We start from the raw sequence: 24,222 nt of genomic DNA, 5'->3' as shown, positions 1-24,222 counted from the left end.
GTATTCTGGGCACTATTTCCCCAAGCATATTATCAGCTCATTGGCCATTGGTTCTTGTACTCATGTCCCCTGTTAACTCTTTATATATCAGTTATTATGGCTACAGTTCAAAAAGCATGGCTAAACCACACGCCCTTCCATCTTCATCTTTTCAATATCAAATACTGCTACATGTACAACCCCTCTAAGTGTTCAATTAAATGGCTTCCCAGATTTAAAAGTCTTAAATCCACACAACACCTACAAAACACACATAACTAAAGCAGGCCATACACAATAAAGAAAGAAAAGGTCCTTTTACTAATAGCAAAATTATTTATTTTTTTTACTGGTTTTTGTCATCTAGTAACCCATATAAACCGTTCAGTTGCTTTCAATCGAGAGACCAGAAAATGGTACCTTCCGATCGGTTGCTACAAATAACTATTAAAACTGCTCCTTTTACTATATTGCACCTTGAGACAATTGTGTTCCATGCCATTTCCTGGCAATTGTCAGGAAAGTCTTGGAGACAAAATACCTGTTCATTTCCAGGTTAGTAGCCCAAGGGAAGATAGGGACTATAGTTTAAACCAGTGCTGTCCAACTGGCGGCCCGCTTCCCCCCTCTGTGTGGCCCCCCACCTGTTTGGCTGCTTTGATGGCTTACCTTTGAGTAAGCATTAAATGGTATCAGTACTGAGATTAACTGGCCCCCTGCATGGTTCTCACCTCAGATTCAGGCTGTAATCCCTCTGTATTGTTTAAAAATGTAATCCCCTGTGTTTTCACACCTTTTAATCTCTACATTGTTCACCCCCTGCAGTGTTCACACCTCAGGCTCAGGCTGTAATCACTCCCATTGTTCACTTCTTCACACCTCAGACATAGGTACTGTAGGCAGAGTATGGCACATACAGCCAGCATAGGGCAGGTAGAGTATGGCACACACAGGCAGCATAGGTCAGGGAGGGTATGGCACAAACAGGAAGGGTAGGGCAGGCAGAGTATGGCACACACAGTCAGGGTAGGGCAGGCAGAGTATGGCACACACAGGCAGGGTAGGGCAGGCAGAGTATGGCACACAGAGGCAGCATAGGGAAGGCAGAGTATGGCACACACAGGCAGGGTAGGACAGGCAGAGTATGGCACACACAGACAGCATAGAACAGGCAGAGTCCTGCCTGTGTGTGCCATACTCTGCTTGCCCTATGCTGCTTGTGGGAGGTGAACCTGGCAGGGGTTTGATGTGGGAGTTTGTTAGCAGTTGGAAATAGCCATTAAATGGCCCCTAAGGTGTGTAATTATGTACTGGGGGTTGCTCTGCTATCCACAGGGGAGGAGGAGGCATATGGAATTTAAGGGTATATCTTAATATGACATAATTCTTTCACATATGAATGATGGTTGATATCCCCACAGTAAGGACCAAGCATTTGGGATTTTGCTGTGCTACCACCATTGTGATAAAATAGGTTTGTTTTGAAGTGGGTGTGGTTTCAAAAAGGGGAGTGGTCAAAACTGGCTTCCATTAGCGGCCCTCCACCATGTATGCTAGAGAAATTCCGGCCCTCGGCACCGTAGAAGTTGGACAGCACTGGTTTAAACTATAGCTGCTGCCAAAAGAGCAATCAGGTTCCATGAGCATGTTTATAGTAAATGCAGTTTGTAGAGCTGAACTGATTACACATTCGGAAACCCGTTATGCAGAAAGTTCCGAATTACAGAAAGGCCATCTCCAATAGACTTCATTATAAGCAAATAATTCTAATTTTTAAAAATGATTCCCTTTTTCTCTGTAATAATAAAACAGTATCTTCTACTTTATCCCAACTAAGATATAATTAATCCTTATTGGGGGTAAAACATTCATATTGGGTTTATTTCATGTTTAAATGATTCCCTTTTCTCAGTAATAATAAAACAGTACCCGTACTTGATCCCAAGATATAATTACCCCTTATTGGGGGCAGAACAGCCCTATTGGGTTTATTTCATGGTTAAATGATTCCCTTTTCTCTGTAATAATAAAACAGTACCTGTACTTGATCCCAACTAAGATATAATTACCCCTTATTGGGGGCAGAACAGCCCTATTGGGTTTATTTCATGGTTAAATGATTCCCTTTTCTCTGTAATAATAAAACAGTACCTGTACTTGATCTCAACTAAGATATAATTACCCTTTATTGGGGGCAGAACAGCCCTATTGGTTTTATTTAATGGTGAAATGATTCCCTTTTCTCTGTAATAATAAAACAGTACCTGTACTTGGGGGCAGAACAGTCCTATTGGGTTTATTTAATGGTTAAATGATTCCCTTTTCTCTGTAAAAATAAAACAGTACCTGTACTTGATCCCAACTAAGATATAATTAATCCTTATTGGGGGCAGCACAGTCCTATTGGGTTTATTTAATGGTTAAATGATTCCCTTTTCTCTGTAATAATAAAACAGTGCCTGTACTTGATCCCAACTAAGATATTATTACCCCTTATTGGGAGCAGAACAGCCCTATTGGGTTTATTTAATGGTTAAATGATTCCCTTTTCTCTGTAATAATAAAACAGTACCTGTACTTGATCCCAACTAAGATATAATTACCCCTTATTGGGGGCAGAACTATCCTATTGGGTTTACTTAATGTTTAAATGATTTTTAGCAGACTTACTGTAAGTTATCCGGAAATCCCCGGGTCCTGGGCATTCAGGATAACAGGTCTCATAGCTGTACTTGTTCTTTACATTTAAACATTATCTGTTAAATAAAAATACATGAAAAATGTATACTGAAGAGTTATGATGAAGTAAGTGCATCCTCATGTTAGATATATTCCTTTTTTACATCCTTATTACCTTGTTGAGACCATGGGACTGGAAAGGTGTCGGCACAACCCCACTCAATGTCTTTCTGTGCGAGAGCTCGTGTAACTGGGCCCAAAGCACCTGCATCCATTTCACCAGTGGTAGTTCTGCTTCCTCTTTAAAAAGAAATAGGGCACAAATGTTAAGGTTAACGTCCAACACATAGCAGAAATAAAGTAGAGCAGGACTTGACTGGAATTCAAAACAGGCCCTTGCATTTCAAGTACAGAGAGGCCCAAATAGGGCCCACCGGCCAACTAAAAGTGACTGTCTATGGCATCTTACAGCAACCCCTCTGGTATTTGCCAGAACCCACAGATTGCCAGTCTGGACCTGATGCAGAGGTGTCAATGCTTTAAATTGGCATCTTAAAACCATGAACTGCATAGATTTCTCATTGTGGGGTAATTTGTCTCAAGCTATATACTGGGTTAAACTCTGACATATAAATTACAAACACAAAATTATGCATTAAATCTGAGTTTTAATTTTTTTTTTCTAGGATCAAACTCTCACAATACAAGGACAAAGACTGTTTAGAGGGACCACATGAATTAGATACTCACCTTATTTAAGGTAGGTAATGTCAGTCATATAAAAGTATGGTATCTACTATAATAGGAATGCATGGCAACTGGGGTTTCCTGCATAGATTTTCCTGTGAAAAGTAGTTAATGTTAGAAAAAAACAATATGCCTACAAAAACATAGATATATGCCAGTTTACTTATCGTCAAGGACAAGGGGCTTGATGTTATAACATAGGAAAAACAAAATGGAATATTGCTTGATTTAATCAGTGTCTGATTTCATTTCAAGTCCCATTGTAGGTCAGTGCTCCCCTTAGCAAATACAGGGAAATGATGTATCAGCCATTCAGCCAGTTACAAGGAAATCTAAAGATATTAAACAAGTGTCCAACCTAAACCCTAACTGACCTTCTAGAAGGACTCTGTGGTGTATCTAGGACAGGGCAAACAGACCCAATTCTCCGCATAAATGGCCTTTTTGTGAGCCTCCACCCCAAACACTACCCCCAAGCTCTCCTTCCCACTTTTGGAAACACAGGCTGAAATAATACAGTAAGGGAAACTGGGCTTTCGCCATAATGGTTATCTATATAGACTGCTTACCCATGTCATTTAAAAGCTTAAAACTAACACATTGCTTAAATTAAACACAAAATGTTATATAAGTGAGACGTCCCCTTGGGCCCCCAACACAAACTAGATGTGCCAAATACAAGAGAATAAATAGTGGTATGCAGGGTTTGCTTGGGAGCAATGAGGCGCAACACAAACAAGCATGCGCGAGTGCATTTCTATTACATTACATGCTACGTTTTTCTGCTCCCCTTTAATCTGTCCAGGCTGCATCTCAGACGTCCCTCAATCTTAATAAATACATATTGTTCTGTATAATGCAATTATACAGGATAGACTGAAACGCTTGCAGGAAAATAAGCAGAGAAATTCACTGTGAGGAGTCATACTGTAAAAGGTACATAGACAACTGATCATATGACAGTCTGCAGACAGTCATCCCTACTTGCATGCAGAGACATGCACAACAAAATGTTACATAATATCACTTGATGTCACATTACAAATCACATTAAAGGGGAAGTTGACATTTACATTAACTTATAGAAGGACCCGTTCTAAGCAATATTCAATTGGTCTTTTGCCTCTTTATAGACTGCAACCAAAAGTGCAACTTGGATGTCAGGGTCAGCGACCCCGATAACCAAAAATACAGGTTCACTGTAAGGCCTCGCTTCTGTCGCTATTATTTTTTTATTGCTTTTTTTTTTTTTTCAGGCCCTCTAATATTTATATTCCATTTGGATTTAAAAACTGGTTGATTGCCCACATCCTGGCAGCTTCAGAACAAAAAACAAAATTATTAAAAATAAGCTAGTGAAGGCCAATGCAAACTGCCTTAGCATTCTACCATACCACACTACAAGCTCATTTTAAAGGTTAAAAAAAAAACCTTATTCTATTCAATACAGTTTTTGTTGCGATTGTACGGCAATTATGAAAATTATATTTCTTCAATTAAACAGTAAAGCATAGATAATGCAGTGTACACATTTCCCAGCATGTCCCTTTGTTTAAGATCAACGGGCATATTTATTATATATAGTATTTTTGAGAGGACTAGTACACTTGCAGAAACACTTGCCTTTGAGTAGACTGCAAGGACAAAGTGTTGGCAGTTACACATGCATGTGGCTACTTGGTTAATGGTACTCTCACAAAAGTAATTTTTAAGCATAAGGCTAAGGTCACACCATCATGCCAAAGGGGGGGGGGTGCTGTGCCAATGGTGATTAAATGTATACGCCACTCTTTGAATGTTCTCAATGATACTTCCATGTCATTTATTCATTCACTTTAATGTAGCTATAAGCATTGAGCCTTCACTGCAGGTTGCACCTACTCTGTATGAAAATAACAGCAAGTGCCTAATTGCAATGCACAAGGTACTCATAATGAAGATAAAATGCTATCTAAACATTGTGTGGACAAAGCTGTTCATTCTTGTGTACCAACCTGAATTGCCTAATCCAGGCGACTTATGACCCACTTTAGTTTTTGATCAAGCTGGAAGTTGAGGAGGCTGAAAAACTTATTGGAGAGGTGATAAGAATTGATCCTTGTATATGAGTTATGTAGCAGTTGGTCTCTTAATGGAGACCTCAGTCGTTAAAATTCTCCAACGCAGGCTGTTCTTTCCATTTGGGCCTTCAATTTGTTGCGACTGCACCTTAGGTAGACGGACCAAATTGATTGAGATGGGGGTTCAGAAGCGAAGCAAGGATTACGTGCTTCATTCGGAAATTAGTAGAACTGGAGGAAAAATTGGTGTGTTGTGTGTGTAAAGTGCATTAGGAGAGGAGAAGTCTGTGTCCATGTCCATGGATTTTGTTCTTTAATATCTAGTTACTTAAACCAAGGCCAAGATGTGACATTGATGTGTTGGATAAAATGATTATTATAATCATATAAGTTTATAAATCAGATTTTGCTTAATTTCAATATTTTATAATATCTCACTGAAAAATACTATTCATTTAAACATTGTTAATGTCTATTAAACATTAAGATGCTTTCCAATTATATATAACTGCACTTTGGAAGTTCTACCATTATATTTTTAGAAGGCTTTATGTTGACAAACTGTAATTCTGTACTTTGCTGGCTTTTTTTAAGGATGTATATTAATTTGTGCAATGTACATTTGCAAGTAGGAGAAAAGGATGAATCAGTTATCAAATCACTGGACTGACAAAAAGTGGCCATACATCAGACATCTTCCCTTTTACTCTTTGAATGTACCAATTAGGCTTCAGCTGTGAACTGACAGTACAGGTATGGGATCTGTTATCCAGAATGCTTGGGACCTTAGGCCTTCCGGATAAGGGATCTTTCCATAGTTTGGATCTCCATGCTTTACGTTTACTAAAAAATCATGTAAACATTAAATAAACCCAATAGGACTGTTTTCCGTCCAATAAGGATCAATTATATCTTAGTTGGGATCAAGTACAGGTACTGTTTTATTATTACAGAGAAAAGGGAATCATTTAACCATGAAATAAACCCAATAGGGCTGTTCTGCCCCCAATAAGGGGTAATTATATCTTAGTTGGGATCAAGTACAGGTACTGTTTTATTATTACAGAGAAAAGGGAATCATTTAACCATTAAATAAACCCAATAGGGCTGTTCTGCCCCAATAAGGGGTAATTATATCTTAGTTGGGATCAAGTACAGGTACTGTTTTATTATTACAGAGAAAAGGGAATCATTTAACCATGAAATAAACCCAATAGGGCTGTTCTGCCCCCAATAAGGGGTAATTATATCTTAGTTGGGATCAAGTACAGGTACTGTTTTATTACAGAGAAAAGGAAATCATTTAACCATTAAATAAACCCAATAGGGCTGTTCTGCCCCCAATAAGGGGTAATTATATCTTAGTTGGGATCAAGTACAGGTACTGTTTTATTATTACAGAGAAAAGGAAATCATTTAACCATTAAATAAACCCAATAGGATTGTTTTGCCCCCAATAAGGGGTAATTATATCTTAGTTGGGATCAAGTACAGGTACTGTTTTATTACAGAGAAAAAGGAAATCATTTCTAAAAATCAGAATAATTTGTTTAAAATTAAGTCTATGGGAGATGGCCTTTCCATAATTCGTAACTCTCTGGATAATGGGTTTCCAGATAACAGATCCTATACCTGTATTAGGCGTTTAGAGGAAACTGAAAAATTAGTGTAACTCTAGTTTATATTTGTCCTTTTTCTTAAACCCCTCAGGTTTGTTTTTAGCTGTAAGGGATGCACATACTTGGAAAGGGCTGCTTTTTACTTTCAGAAACGTATATTTGCACAGGAGCAGAATCTCTGTGTGCTATTGCCTATATAGTAATAAAGGAACTACATATCACTGCCATTGCAGTAAAGAAATGACTATTTCAAATCAGCTTGCTCTATGGACAGAGAATTCTAGAACAAATTCCAGTATAGCCCACAAGCTATCTGACACCACTTACCCTGTGAGGGGCACAAGATAGAGCTTGTGTGGTTCAGCTCCCATTGTTTCGCATAACTGTGTGACTTCCGGCAGAGCAGTTTACAATCCCTTTATCAATGTGGCTTTGTCACCCTCTTTTAATAGGACAAGCTGCAAAGCGTCAGGTCTGTGTCACTGTGCCACCCTGTCCTGGGAGGAAAAAAAAAAAAAGCTTGTGCCATTCAAATCTTTCTCGTATCACCCTGTGGGAGGAGAAGAGAACAGGAATAATTATTAGTTCCCTCGGGTCTCTGAATCGCAGACTAACCCTGAAAATAGATAGGAAAGGCCCAGTAGGTCAGAGGTGACTTCCTTTCTGATGGGGCATGCAAGTGGCTCAGCTGCTGTCTGTCTCACTCTCTGTCACCTCTCGGTGGCTTTTGACCTTGTCTGATGTCCCAGACTGTCTGCAGCTGCCTTGATTTCACCTCTGACCTCAGTATCCTAATCTGCCACAGTAACACCCCCTACCTTGACCCATCCCCCACTAGTTCATTCAGATTTACTAAAGGCCAGATGCATTTGCTCAGGTTTGCAAGACAAAAGCCAGTTCATTTATACCTAAAATGAATATTTACCCCTCCCAGACATGCATGGCAACAGGCCTCTTGACTGATCTCTAGATAAGCTGCAACACAAAAATATACATGGCTGCTAATATGTGGTGACCCATAAATGACATGGTAGGATGCCCCACAGGCAAAGACACCCTAATTTAATTGGCTGCCCTATGAAATACCTGCATGGGTCTAGGTACATATGGAGAGCCTGGAGATAAAACCATGTGGAACAGACACTATTCTATACAGTCTATACCTCCCATATAGATTGTAAGCTCTACGGGGCAGGGACCTCCATCCTCTTGTGTCTTTGACTCAACTTATTGCAACTATATCTTGTATTTATTGTTATACGTCGTATTTACAGTATCTATTATTATCTTAATAACCCCGTTTGTATTAATGTATCTACTGTGCAGCGCTGTGTACATAAGTAGCGCTTTATAAATAAAGATATACATACATATATACTATTACCTTTGTGGAAAGAAAATGAAATAGCTGCCGAGTCAGTGGTCCTTAAACTAGTTGGGCAGACCCTCATAGGGGGAGCCTATAGCAGTGGCTGGGTGGGAAGCCTGCAGAACAGTTAAGGTGACCATTACCCATCTGTATCCATTTCCTGACACCAGGAGGTAAAAAGGAGTCTATTCACTTCCTATTTAGCCAGTGTACCCTGTACTGCCCAACATGGTCTATACTGACCCAACATACCTATACTGTGACTCCAAGGTCAGTTAGGGTCAGATTTGGGGCACTTAATTGTTGCCCTAGGCAGCCTTGAAACTGAATTCCTGATAGCTGCATTGTTTTCCTTCAGGTGCATAGCCATTGCTAAGCCCCCTGTAAGGCTGGAGGCAATGGCCCCCCTACCCTGACATAGTGAGCAAGGTTGTGTGTAAAACGGTGAAGTATTCATGATCTTGTTACATCTTATACTGTACCATGAAGAATAATAGTTATATCATATATACCATTAGCTATCTGTTAGCTCAGGAACTGCAGCAGTGCAGCAGCTGGAGGGCCGCACGTTGCTTGTCGGCGCCATTGCTAATTTCCTGCGAGGCAAACATTATTAACACTGCCTGGGCAGAAGTGCTGGGAGATCTGACTGAATGTTGTCACTGTTGGCATGATTCTCGGAGCAGTGAGCCATCACTGATGCAGATGTATCCTTAACTGTTTGGGTTACCAAGAGTAAAGTGCTAAGGTGTCTAGCTGGTTAACCAGCATTCACTGCAGCCCCACTTGCCTGCAAAGGGTTTACAACAATAAACATCAGTACTGAACATTCTGCTCCTGTACGGACTTGGCGTTATGAGGAAAAATGGGTTTTGCTGCTCATCTTTATGTGCGGTGCTAAAATGGCAAAGGCAGGGCTATGCCTTCTGGCTGTTATCATATACTGGCTGCTAAGTTTTTTTGCTGCCAACCTCGGTGCTACGACAGCGAGACTTTGTGAGGCCTAGTAGAAAGCATTGTGCAGAAAGGGCACTGTGACGGCTCCCTACAGCTGCTCCCATGCTGCACTTGGAGAGTTGCCACCATTTTGTACGGCTCGGGATTCAGGGAGCTCTGAAATGGCGTCTGCCTGGCACGGCCCGTAAAAGGCTGGGTTAGCGAGCATAGTCGGAGGCCCACTGCGCTGCTGGACGTGTCTACAGAGACAAGCAGACAGGTTTCTGTGGTTACAAGAGAGAACAGGCCAAGGGAGAGGAGAAGAAAGGAGGGATGAAAAAGAAAAACAAGTAAACTGGCAGGGATGGTAAGGATCGCAAAGCGGGCAACGCTGAAAGGGTGAAACGGGGAAAATCGGATCGGAAAAAGGAAAAGCAAAAGCGAGAGACGTCGGTAAAGTGATTAGAGAATAAACTGAGGAATATAGCAAAAGGGTAGTTGACCGGGGTATATTATGGTTTTAATTTTTTTAACCCTCAAACTGCCAGGTGTGAGTGTTGTTAGACTGCAACTCCCAGCAACCAAAATATTTCAGCGTCGATCAGTGTATTTTACACTAAGCGAAAGTTAAAGAGGGGATTAGCTATCACTCACACTGCCCTCAGCTTAACTACTACACACTGATTTTGTATATGCTTTATGTGCTCAAGTTATACATCCAATATGTAGCAGGAACAGGTGGGTCAGTATGTGCCCACGGGAATAGCTTTTGTGCCAGTATGTGCACTGGTATCATTCTGGTACTATGATCTCCCTGCAGGGGAAGCCATCATCCCATCGCCCCCAAGGTTAGAGTGCCCAGAGCAAATCCTTAGGCCAATGGCACACTACACCCCACCTGTGTAGAAAATGGACAATCCATTTTTTGAGATTTTTTCCTATATGGTGCAAAAATGCATACTTTGGCTTACAAAATGGAATGGATTAGCCTTTTCTCCACCTGCCTTTTTATTATGGTTATTTCACCAGGACTGCCTAGTTTTTGGAGAGGCTGTCCAGGTCAAAACGGTCTACCCAGTTTTCCAAATATGGATATCCAGACAGGATAACACGGCCAATCACCACATCATAGCCCCGCTCCATGACATCCTGGCTCCGCCCCAACATCACTAGCCCCGACCTGTGATTTTACTATCCCACCCCCCTACCCGGAGAGCAAGTTGCTGAAAGGTGGCAACCTTAGTTTTACACAGTTGGAGAAAAAGTCTAGTGTGCCACTAGACTCCAGTAGGCATTTTTTGCCACTTGGGACTTAACGAGCATCACATTGTACCAGCTCCTGTCTTACACAGCATGTATGCTGGCATGAAGCTTGGCCTCTACTAAGTGGCAATAGAAACATGCAATGGCTAAGGCCAAGGTGGCAATTTGTGAACAAGGGTCAATCTACATGAATGATGCCCCCAAAAATAATGTCTAAATGGCAAGCATTACTTGATCTAGGGAAGACTTGGAATAAAAAACCCTAACGCTAATTTTATCAATGCCTAAATTACCCTTTCAGACCATAAACTAGCCTCAGGAACCCAGCACTATTTAAGATGGACATAGAGACAGCTTCAGGGTTTTCTTTTACCATGTCCTAGAAGTAAGGTAGGGTGTAGGACCTATATTCTGAGACAATCTTATATTTTTGTGGTTTCGTTTTTGTTCAGTATCTCTACAGTTTCTGCAGGGTCCAATTTACCCTAACATTCAGGCAGTGATTTGAATGAGAGACTGAGATTAATAGGAGAGGGCCAGAACAGAAAGATAAGGAATAAATAACAATAAAGATATAGCATCACAGAGCAAGATGTTTGTCTAATCCCCATTTGGAAGCTTGAAAGGGGCAGAAGATACTGCAAAAGCCCTATAGAAAAGTTGCCAAGAACAGGACATTCTATAACTTACTAAATGTTAAACTAAAATGTGCATTACCTTTAATGTGACAGCAGCACTGACGGGCACCGTTATGGCCAATCAGCGTTAGAGTGGTTAGCTCTCTGCACCCACAGCACTCATGGTGTTATTGGGGGACATATGTGCCCACAGCAACACAGTTTAAAGTGAGCAACTATGCTTTTGCCTGTTTATATGTTAATTCATAACATTTCTTCTTTTGCCGAATAAAATGTGCGCCTAGAGTGGCAGCCAAGCTGGAGAAATACCTTGCCCTCCATATTAATGGAAATTGTCACATGGCCTACTTCAACAAAAATGTCTTCTTCCCTTGTTTTCAGGTGAATATACCAGTATAGCAAATGTTAAGGGTTTTACATGCAGCAATTTCCATTTATCTGGAGGCAAATGTAATTTCAGGTACTTTTGTTGGGAAAATACCTCACCTAAACCAATGTTGGAAGAAACCATAAAAAAAAAAAAGGGAAAGGTAGACAAAGTCAGCCATCCAACCTAAGATCATGATAGGAGCAACTATCTAGCAGGACCATCACCACCTCTTCAATCACTTATATTCTCTTTTTTTAGCAATGAACCCCCACCCTAACCTTAAACCACCAAACCAAATAGAATAGAAAGGAGGGTGCAAATGCACATCTTCAACTACAAAAATGTTGTAGTCAATAAAATAGTTAACCTGCAGCCTCTTGGTTGCTAATTTTACCTGGTGGTGTTTTGGGAGTTGTAGTTATTTAACAAATGATGTCTGCTGTTCAGCCAAATGGTAGCTAACCTGCAGCCCTCCAGCTACAACCTCCAGCCCTTAGCTATTGATCATTATTTGCAGCTGTAGTTTATCAGCAATTCCAGGCTGCTGGTTGGCCATGCCAGCTCTTGCACTTCACTTCTTTTACTATTATGTTGAAGCACTGGGTTAACCTGAGGCCCTCCCATTGGAAAATTTCAGTTTCTATCATAGGGTGCTGGTTGTAGTTCTTAAACGGCTAGTTTGCTGCTGGTTGACCATACCTGGCTTCTACTTATGAACTATAATATATTGAATACTGTCACACATTAGATTTAGATTAGAAGAGAAAATGTGCCCCCTACTAAAACAGAGAAAGGCAACACAAGTCACCTTGGAGTTCTAAGGACATATAAAAGACTAATATCTTTATGAATTACAGTATGTTGTACATATCATTACAGGGTAATTAATAATCAAAAGCCATAAATAACCTGTAACCTTATAAACAGTACTTAGTGATGCCAGCAGTTATAATTGGTGCTTGTGTTCACTGAATTTTGTGTATTGCAAGAAATTGCCTCATTTACAGAACACCTCTGTGACTTCTAACATACTAACAACATACATTTTTCCACAAAGATATATTAGATGGTATTATGTGCATTATTACATGATAAGCAATTGTTTAATACCACAACTTTGTCTGTCTGATGAAGCCGGCAATTCAGGGCATATACTGCAGGTTGTACTCTGGTGGTTCAGGTCCTAAAACAGTCTGTTTTGTTTCTAATGGTACTGTGCTGTAATAGCTTCTGGTGAGCTCAAATGAATCCTGTTGTTTCTGTCAGTAATGGGCCCATACTCTGGTTTGTTCTGTCTTTGATGGTGCCATGCTGTAGCTGTCATTCCTCTATTTGATCTTGTATGGTCAAAATGAAATTTGCGCAAATTAATAAAAAAGTCGCAAAAATACGCACACTACGAAAACTTGGAAAAAATACAATTTTTTTTGTATTCGGAAACAATTGTACTTTGATAAATGTGCCCCTATGTGTCAGGGGTGTTTCTTTAAAGTGTTTCCTAGACTAGTACATGGACATTTCCATTAATGTAATATTTTCCACTTGTTTTCCTCCTGCAGCATCATCACACACACAGGGTTTACTAGCTTGGGGCCCAAGTCTGGGGAAAGAATGGATAAATCCCAACTCTAACATGACAAAAACCAAACACAACAGCATAGAGGGCAGGGCTTACAGACTCTCCTTTTATTACTTGTGTATAAAAGCAGTATTTTCCTCCCATTTCCACAGCAAATAATAAGGGTGCAGACCATGTGGCAATGCACCCATGTTACTTATAGCAACAACTGCATTGCTACTGGCCAAAAGGAATGTTATTTCACTATCTTTGTCAAAAAAGAATGGCTTAAATGAGGCAAACAATATGGTGGTTTCTACTCAAGTGTACGAGAATCAATGTAAGTGTGTACGCAGCTCAGGAAGCCTTCACAAAAGGGCTTGACTGTAAAATACAAACGTAAAACAGATACATTTTACACAGTCTAAATAGTCCATCAAAACTGCAGTATAAACACATAAATTATGTTCTAGCAGACCTGCCGTTCCACAACATATGACTACACCAACCAAATTCAGGAATTTCATTCAAAGACTTGATTAAATGGTCCCCATGCATACAATCTCATTCAGATCTACAAAACCTAATAAAAGAAACAGATAGCACAGCAGATGGGCATGTTCTAGGTTCAGTACAAGAAAAGAGAGGGAAGAAATTCCCCAGAAACTGGAGTCTATAAACCAGTTCAGACTTAAAGAGGGTCCTGCAAATATGCCCTGAGAAATTATACTTCTGGGGGGTATAGTTTTCCTTGAAAACGGACACCTATACTGCCAAAGCCATGCCCCAGTCAGACCATGTAAGACTGCCCCAGTAAAGGTTGGTGTTCACATCACATGAACCACAACCAATACCTCTGAGGATATATGACTAATGGAAGACCATTTAAAAATTTTAAAACAATAACTTTCTGGTTTTAAAAGGAAACCATTAAAAGGTGTGCGCGTTCTACTACGTCTTTATACTTACTCCAAGCGTCTATATGCGCGACGCATTGATCGGCGCCTCAAAACCCCCTTTTTATATGCGGATACTCAGCACGGCCAGGAACAGAGGCGGCCCACTATAAAGCAGACCGCCGGTTGGGAACCCCGGCTATAAGAGACATTACCATTCTATTTCTCAGTAGCCCAGCAGCTGAGGATGAAAAAAAAAACATGTCCCATCAAGCATGTACATTTGCCACGGACATTTTCTGATCAAGAGGCCTTTTGACAGCATGGGCAAATGCCTTCTCTGCCCTGTAACTGGCCCTGGCAAGTATGTTTCAATGCTTATTAGTGCTTGATACAATAGAACGCATAGCCTTATGAACAATGGCAACAGAAAAGACATAAGTAGGACAAACAAAGACCATCAGAATATAACCTTGACATTACAAACTACAGATTAATCTTCTAAGTGCTGCTTTAGCATTCCAAAGCCGTTCCCATTCTCTATAATGAGCACACACATACTGAGGGGCAAAGCCATATGGCAACACTGTCAGCAGAGCTTTATTTCCATTCATTTTTGTAAGATTAATTCCACTACCGTGTTATTACATCCCTTGTATAGAATTTGCACATTTTGAAACAGTAACAAAAAACCTTAATAAATAAAACAGGGGTACTGGAAGTTGTTGCCAGTAAGTCAGAGGGCCACAGGCTGGGCATTTCTGACCATTATACATTTATATATACGACCAACACATCAGATATAACAGTTATTTGTAATAAGCGGCTCACCAGAGTTCAGCGGGCCCATGAAAACATCCAATTTGCAATTTCATAAATCCAATTCTAGTACTAAGCACAGCTGAAGTTGGTCTTGCTCTTGTGTAAATATGGAAGACACAGGGCACATACAGAGTGCTATGCGACATAATGCTAATGTCACACTCGTGCAACATCCAGGACGTCCGAAAAGCTAACATCTGTCAATGAGACCCTAATGAGTCAACACACACACACACACAACTGACTCAAAGTGATCCTCAGTGACTGGTGATTAAGTAGAGATAGGTACATCTGTATAATACAAATCTACTCCTAGCATCTTTCCACCAGATCTGTATGAGGGAGAGACACAAAGAATTTTAGTTCTGCAACATCTGGAGTGCCCAAGGTTGCCTATGCATAGCCCTAGGCCCAAAGTTGCCTATGCCTAGCCCTATGCCCAAGCTTGCCCTATGCCTAAGCTTGCCTATGCCTATGCCTAGCCCTATGCCCAAGCTTGCCTATGCCTAGCCTTAAGCCCAAGGTTGCCCTATGCCTAGCCCTAAGCCTAAACTTGCCCTATGCCTATCCCTATGCCCAAAGTTGCCCTATGCCCGTGCCTATCCCTATGCCCAAGCTTGCCCTATGCCTAACATGACCCATCATTCTTAGGTCCACAACACCAACAATCCCCGTCTCTCTCTCTCCTCCTGGTATGGCTTATATATATTTGATTATCCTAACAAGCTCAGTCACATAGCAGCTGGCTATTCTTTTGATTTCATGCATATGTCAATGGACACCTTTTAAGTCTGTCACAAGTAGCTACACATGAATATGCCCCAGGTACATACTTTGACAACTGTATGCTTGAGTGCCTAAGGCACAAAGATTCCAATTTTCTACAAGGGGGTTTTTGGTGTATTGTCTCCTACATTTTTACCCAAATAAAAACTGCAGAGGCAAAACACCAAGCATGCCATTTTCCACCCATTTCTTTTTTTCTGACTTGCCTGCCATGCCATCAATGCCCAGACAAGCACACAGATGAATCAGTAATGAGTTTAGATGAATCAGTGAATAGATGAGTAATAATGACAAATCTGCGTTTTGCTAGTGCTTGTGCCTTGCCTTGACATATAAAATGCTGTGTGGGCCAAATGACTAGTTAATAAAATATTGCATGAAAAATGCACACCCTTCAATATAGCTATAAAAAATTACAGCAGTCTTTTTTGAGCTCTGCTGTGCCATTCTACCTCTTTCCTATTTAAATGAACATCATCAAGAAACAATATGCCCAAATCTGTGTCAATTATGAAGCAGCGTTTATACTAGATCTATACTCATATACTCACCCCTACCAGGGGATAGAAAAACCCAATTCTAAAAAGATTTTAGATAATATATATTTTAATATTTCAATGTCTGACAAATTACTTGGGTTTGAATGTGACTGAAATCGAATTTTATGCTTTGCTTTGAATTTCATTGAAAGTGTTTCACAACAAAGCAATTTAGGGCTCTTAAGGTGGCCATACACGTAAAGATCAGCTCGTCTGGCGAGGTCGCCAAGCGAGAGGATCTTCTCCTGATATCCCCACCTACGGGTGGGCGATTTCGGGGGAATTTAGGCTAATTCGGTCGTTTGGCCCTAGGGCCAAATGATCGAATTATAACGACTGGAATAGGTGCCGTTGGTTTGGGGACCGCATTGGCTCGTTGATTCGGTCCCCAAACCAACTGCGCCTATTCCGACTGAATTTTTTAACCTGCCCGATTTCAGGCCAGATATTGGTCGGGCAGGCCAGTTGTTGTTTCCCCTACACAGGCCCATAAGCTGCCGAATCGGTCCAAGGGACCGATATCGGCAGCTACAATTGGCCCATGTATGGCCACCTTTACGCTCTGTTGGAATGGGTGTCCACTGAAAAGCATGCCAAAGTCATCTAAATACATACAGTATATTGCATTTATATGCACTTTAAAGCATGATAAAAGACCCATGTGTAAGATCTCTTAAGCAACATTAAAATAAAACACAGTTAAATATTATGTGGCTTTTATACTACCGCTCTTCAATCAAGAACTTCACTTGCGGTTAGTGAACCTGGCTAACAGAAAGCAGTAAATATTAGCTGGTTATTATTTTGTATAATAGGCTCTGCAATTCTAGTATGTCATTCAGTATATCCCCATAGGGCCATCCGGGTTCCTGGGGTCAGAGGGAAGCTGGTAATCAAATAACAGTTGCGATGTATACATTCAATAGGGACCTAATTATTATTACTATACAAATTGCCCACTGTACAAATCATCAGCTTTAACACAACAATGGGGTTTGATGTACTCAGTGTACATTACCGGCCATTCTGTTGTATGTGATTGATGCAATTTTTCTACTCTCATACAGGTACCTGCAATAAAGAGTTTTTTCACATTCAGGTTAACTTTCCAGTTTTCAAATAGGGGTCACTGACCCCAGAAGCCAAAAAACTATTGCGGTGAGGATACAGTTTTACTGTTATTTTGTATTACTTATCTTTTAGGCCCTCCTCTATTTTTATTCCTGCCTCTCTTTTAAAGGAAAACTATAACCCCAGAATGAATACTTAACCAACAGATAACATAATATAAACTTTATATATAAAGTTTAACTAAGTAAACTAAAACCTATTAAAGAATCTATATATCAGTAAATATTGTCCTTTTACATCCTTTCCCTTCAGCCGCCATTTAGTGATGGGCTGTGTGCTCCCTCAGAGATCAGCTGACAGGAAGTAATGCAGCTCTAACTGTAACAGGAAGTAGTGGGGGAGCAAAAGGCAGAACACTGCCCATTCATTGGCTGATGGGGCCTAGCATGTATGTGTGCCTTGGCTTGTTTGTGTGCACTGTGAATCCTATTTAGGAGTACCCAATGGCACATACTACTAAAAAAGTATATTTATATGAAAATGGTTTATTTAGATGAAGCAGGGTTTTACATATGAGCTGTTTATGCAATATATTTTTATAGAGACCTCCATTGTTTGGGGGTATACTGCCTGATTGCTAGGTAAAATTGGACCCTAGCAACCAGACAGCTGCTGAAACTCCAAACTAGTCAGCAGCTGAACAAAACACAAAATAATTAAAAAACCTTAAATACAAAAAAAAAATTAGAAAAGCACTCTTGTACTAAAAGTTAATTTAAAAGGTGAACCACCCCTTTAATATGCTTTCATGTGCCTGTGGGGTCCAGTGATCCCTCATGTAACAAAAACAGCTAAAAACTAAAACTTGCTCATATCTAATGGGGAAAACATTACTGAAAATGTTACTAATATTTAATGTTTCCCATAGGCAAATGTTACAAGGAATTTCAGTACAGTACTGCTTCCGCTAGAGACATACTGTGCTTGTATTCCCAACACCAGATATAGGTTAGGAAGTTAGCAACAACTGTAAAAGGGGGTACAGGCATCAGTAATGTTTAAATGGCAAAGCATAGATACTTAGTGCAGGTAGTGAGGAGGCATGTTCACCCCTACTCTGGGCACTATTATCCCCTACAGAGATCCCCAACCAGTGGCAACATGTTGCTCCCCAACCCCTTGGATGTTGCTCTCAGTGCCCCCAAACCAGGGAGTTATTTTGAATTCCTGACTTGGGGGCAAGTTTTGGCTGAATAAAAATAAGATTTCCTACCAAATAAAGCCCCTGTAAGCTGATAGGGTGCATTGAGGCTGCCTAATAGCCAATCACAGCCCTTATTTGGCTCCTCTGTGAACTTTTATGGTGCTTGTGTTGCTCTCCAAGTCTTTTTACATTTGACTGTGGCTCACGAGTAAGAAAGGTTGGGGACCCCCGCCCTACAATGTATAAGCCTAGCAGGTATCCAAATCAAGGCAACAAAGGTAATGCCATTAAAATGCAGAAAATAGCCAATGAATAATTTTAGGGTCACAGTTACATCATAACTGCTCATAACTACTTATAAATGCTTCCAAATTGCTATCCACTAAGTAAAATCACCATAAAATATGACCTGCAGCCAGGTCAGGCCATATCACTTTCTCATCTGCAGAAACTAACCATTCAGAAATACCTTTAGAGACAGATTAGAATTTTACAGTTCCCTGTGAGGCTTCAATAGCAACCAGTTTGCTTGAGGTTTTGTCTCTGGATCAAACGGTACAAAGTTTTAAGCTGGCCAAACACAAAAAGATCAACTCGCCTGGCGAGGTCGCCAAGCGAGCGGATCTTCTCCCGATATCCCCACCTACGGGTTGGCGATACCAGGGGAATTTAGGCTAATTCGGTCCGAATTATAACAAGTGGAATAGGCAAAATCGGTTTGGGGACCACATCAACGAGCCGATGTGGTCCCCGATCCGACTGAATTTTTTAACCTGCCCAATCGATATCTGGCTGATTTCAGATATTGGTTGGGGAGGCCAGACGTTGTTTCCCCTACACGGGCCGATAAAGCTGCCGAATCGGTCCCTATCGGCAGCTACAATCGCCCCGTGTATGGCCACCTTTAGAAGGGGTTTGTGTCTTTTTAGACCCTTTTCACTATGATAACTTAATTTGTTTTTTGAGGTGGTTACATGGTGGGCAGTTTAAGATAAAATGTATCCACTGCTATAACATAAGCCAGTTGGCACAGCTAAATTGCCTGTGAGAAGATGCCATCTGACTGATATTGTCCATATAAGCTGTTAGTACGCAGATTTCGTAATACACAATCCTGCAGCCAAGCACTTTTTATATGAATTCTAAGAAAGGACTGGCATGTCCCAGACAATGGCCTGTTGAAATCTTTCATATCCCCGCACTAAATATAACTAGTTGATCAAATAACAGGCTGAATCTCCAGAGTCAAACAACAAAGGAAAAGACTGAACTGACACCAACCCTATAACTGAATTCAGCTATAAAAACTGAATCTAGTTCTGGTTTTTTCAGTAAAAGAAAAGTAAATAGTATGGAATACCGTGGAACAGAAGGCACTGCTCACACATTAGGGGTAATATTATACTTGCAAAAGACACAAACAGTAACTATTCACAACTATCACTCATCAGTTTGCTGAATGCATGTAAGAAGCCCCCAAGCCGTAAAACTCCCACAATGTGATTCATTTATAACTAAATTATCGCAGTAACAGTAAAGCAGACATTATCATTGCTAGGAATACACCGAATCCAGGATTCTCCCAAATATCAGCACCTTCTGCAGAATTAGGATTTGACCAAATGCTTAGTGCAGCTGAATTGGAACCCTAGAAATCATCAACTGACTCGGAAAAAATAAGTATCTGACAGAGTGTGGCAGAAGTTGGAACTGCTTTCCTTGCAGCCCTGTTCCTCTAGATCCCATTTCAGCCAGGGCACTATCTGCAAGGTGTTTTTCTGTTTTCCCTGCACCTGAGTGAATTTTCTTCATTTACTGCTCTAATACTCCAACATTATATAGGAAGTTAAAGGGGACTAAACCCTGCTGCACAGCGCTGCTCAACCAAACTTTACTCAGCTGTTGCTGGACTACAAATCCCAGAATAATGTAACATATAATGAAGGGTGAGGCATGCTGGGAGCTGTAGTCCAGCAACATCAGGGTTGTATTCTTAAAGCAATATTGCACAATAAATCTTTCCCCCAAAACCCCAGGGCCAGCGGCTGCATTAAATGTGAAAATCCCCCAATGAGAATCCCAGCTGATGTGAGTAAATCCGGCTCCCTGTTCTCTGTTCCTGCAATTGGAGTTGGGAGTAATAAGCACAGTTTCCCAGCACTGAACAAGTCTGTCCCTTTATCCCCATGTCTGATCCCTGTGCCATATAATAAAGGGAAAAATGACAATTATCTCTATATGTAAGATAACAGGGAGATGCCTGACACAGTGCTGGGAATCAGCATTCTCATTGGTCACTTCTCTTGCACTTATAATGAGATTTTTGGTCAGTAGAATGCTCAGTGGGGAATTCTCTTGCATCTATAATTACGTTTCTTGGCAGCTTCTATAGCAAAACAAGGGGGCTACATTTTTGTTATCCCATAAGCACTCTGCATGGAGGAAACAGAAGTATTTTTTTTCAAGAATATCCCCCAATTGAGCATTGTGGCCCACATTGAGAGCCCACTCCGGTTATGGGCAACTATGGTGGAGTATGTGCATAACTGCCCCGGCTAACACAAATTGTACAGTCACATTGCCCGATTCCCGTGCCATGTGAATACTGAGCAAGCCAAGATACTTTCTCTTAATATGAGCATGTGTGCCCCAGCATGGTGATTAAGTTCCCACTTGAACAAAATACATTTTTTTCCCCATCTGGAATGCAGGCTCTGTTAGTCCACACCTCCATTGGGGGGAAAATGTTTTACTTAACTGGCTCCTGGTGAAATTGACCATAGTGTAGAGACTTTATATTGTAACCTTTGCTGGGACAGAGATGGAAGTGAATGATGTATAATCTCTGTAAAGGGACGCAGAATATGTCAGCACTATATAAGACATAATAATAACGGATTATCAGATGACCTAATATTCTAAATTTGCTATATTTTAAAATGTGATTTAGGGTTTAGTATTTAGCAAAAATCTTTTCTAACCCAACATTAAATTTTAAGGATTTAGAGCATTCTATACAACCTGCACTATCCACCCAACAAGCATGTGTTGTGTTGCTCCAGATACTTACCTGATGCCCATTTGAAACTGCCATCATTTAGTCTACAAATTTGCCCTTTGCTTTTTAACACAAATAATTAAACAAATGTCTGGTGATATGTAAACTGGTCATCTTGGTTGCTATGGGTTACTGCACCTGGGCAAACTTATTGTCTTTTATTACATATATATGCGTTCACGTTTTCAGAGAGGAATGCCTAGCCTGTGACAGTCTAGCTCTTAATGATTGAAAGCATTTGACACGGCACGAACATAACCACAAAGAGATCACTCAGTAGAACAGGTGACTGTCAAAGTGACCCTAAATATCAAACCATCTATGGAATACACCTAAGCTTATGTTGACTTTTCGCAACCGAGTTATGCATACACCGCAATGTGTTTAACTGCATTATTTAAAAATCCTGGCTGAATTCAACCTGATGCCTTAAACAGTTAAACCCTTTGGGCAAAACTAAGTTCTGCATATTAAATTATTGATAAAGAGCTGAGCCGTTCATTCCTCTCCGCAAACAAGAGAGTTATGTGAAGTCAATTCTAATAGTTCTAGTCACTTATTGAAATCAATAATATATATTGCAGCAAGGAAAACATCTATGTAAGGGCTTTGGTGTAGAATAATGGCATTCTGCATTGCATGTGTCATTTTCTGTGTATAAAGCCTCCTACTCTATTCCTTAAGTTTATTAGCTATTTTAGGGGGTTCCAAAAACTGCTTAACCCCCATCTTTCACTTTTATTCATGTGGGTTTGGTGCTATGGTGGGTAAAGCATTGAATGGCAGCCACGTGCTCTTCTCCCAAGATTCCCTTGCAACCCCTATTAGGTTGGATGGTGCAATGGGAACAGACAGGGACATCCTCTCAGGCACTAACCTTGCTCCACCTTAATCCCCTTCTTGCACGCTCATGGAGAGCGGTAAGCAGTTTGCCGCCAGAGGACCCATCAATAGGTTCATACACAGATGTTGCGAGGATGTGCCGCTGGGGAAGGGCAGGATGACAGCAGAACTGCTTTAGAGTAAAAGTCGTGCGTAACGCTGCAAGGCTGGACACAATGATAAAATATCCATTAAACGCTGAAATAAATATTACATTATATATAAAGCAGCAGAATCTGGACTGTTATGATGGAGCACTTATATATCTCTGTTTCTTTTCCATTTCTTTCCTAATTCTCTTTCCCCTGGAATTTCAAACCTCCCCTCCCTCCCTTTTCTCTCACTCTCTCCTTCTTTCACCTTCACCTCATCTTTTTTTTTTTTTTCAATCTCTCCTCTGCCTTTATCTGCCTCTCTATTTCCCCTCTCCCGCCCTCGTCTTCTCTCTGCTTCCCACCCCTTCCAATCTCCTCTACACATTGTCAAAGCCAATGCCTTTTCTAGCCCTCCCTTCAAACACCCCCTTCCCCACATCCCTCCCTCCCTCTTCTTCCTCCCACAACCCCTCTCCCACTAATACACAGCAAGCAGCCATCCAGAAAGTCAGATGAAGCGAAAGGCAATAGAGCTGGCTAGGTTTTATCCAGAGAACGAGGGAAGGAGTTGGAAAGCAATCAAAAGAGAGAAACACGTGCTTTTTTTTTTTTTTTACATTCTTCCACCTAGTTAAGTGCAAGGAAGAACTGCGGGTAAATACTCTGCACATCTCTCTAGCACTGACATGGTTAAAAAGTCAGCCTGTAACAAGGGCAAGTCTGTTTTTTTTTTTTTTCTTCTTGAGGGGGAAAAATGTACCTCTTCCATCCTTGCAACATAATACTGCGATTTAACTGCTGCTTCTAACATGGATTTCCCTTAAACGTATAGGCCGGACGACTAAATGTAAGTTTTCTTCTCTATTCTCATCCAAAGGTAGAAAAAAAAGGGAAGGCGAGGCTTCTAGAACTAGTGAAATCTGCGTCTGCGATCACCTGGGCCGGGGGGGGGGGGAAGTAGTCACAGAAATAATTCTCTTTATTCACTGCCGTGATTATAAGAGTAGCCGTAGTGCAGAGAGTGGGCCAAATATTAGCCATCACCTTTATGCAGTGGGTAAAAGTATAAAAAGTACAGCCGTGGCAGGAGAAAAGCACGGTGGGTAGTTATGGTAATGGGGTGCCATATAGGATAGGGGCACGTGGAAGTGAGGACGAGGTGCATTTTAGAATACGAGAGGGGTTTCATACGTTAGAGGTATCACGTGATCTCTGCATTATAGCCACTGACTAAATTAGGGTCTGTAGTAGAGAAATGAAAGTATGTCCTATTCAGCTGCTGCCAACCAGCTCTGAGCATGGGCACATGGTTTTATAAGAAGATACTACTGTACAGTAACCAGATTGCTAGAATGGAAACCAAAAGGGGGGGAGTCAATGTATGGTGTAACAGCAGGCTCATACGGCAGCTTCACAAGATGCACAATCATAAGTGGGTGTCACGAATGCACCGACTCTGCTTATGCGCATCTAGGGGCGCTACTCAGTCCCCCCTTGATAAGTCGTGGGTGCTAATTCTAATAAGAAATTCCAACCATTGTACGGAGCACGTGGTGACAGCAAAGACATGCTTTGTGGCGTTGCTGGGGATGAGGCGACATTTCCTCTTTAAGCATCCTTTCTTTAATAACAGCTAGATTTTTTTTTTGGT

General features: G+C 40.9%; 2 long non-coding RNA genes across 2 annotated transcripts in view; one reads left to right on the top strand and one right to left on the bottom strand.

The window, feature by feature from the left end:
* The window catches only part of LOC116412249, an 86,595-nt gene that overhangs the window by 15,760 nt on the left and 46,613 nt on the right, over window positions 1-24,222 (top strand). The window contains exon 3 of the long non-coding RNA XR_004223614.1: window positions 3,345-3,418. This is a non-coding gene — a long non-coding RNA (uncharacterized LOC116412249). The remainder of the gene's footprint in view (window positions 1-3,344; window positions 3,419-24,222) is intronic.
* LOC105947962 lies at window positions 2,835-7,578 on the bottom strand. Its single transcript, XR_001924850.2, has 4 exons — window positions 7,412-7,578; window positions 5,400-5,613; window positions 3,409-3,500; window positions 2,835-2,958 (listed from the first exon to the last, which is right to left on the bottom strand). It is a non-coding gene; the product is annotated as an uncharacterized LOC105947962 (long non-coding RNA).

The sequence above is a fragment of the Xenopus tropicalis genome, chromosome 7, assembly GCF_000004195.4.
Source record: "Xenopus tropicalis strain Nigerian chromosome 7, UCB_Xtro_10.0, whole genome shotgun sequence".
Classification (NCBI taxonomy): Eukaryota; Metazoa; Chordata; class Amphibia; order Anura; family Pipidae; genus Xenopus; species Xenopus tropicalis.
This window is presented reverse-complemented; position numbering and strand designations above follow the sequence as displayed.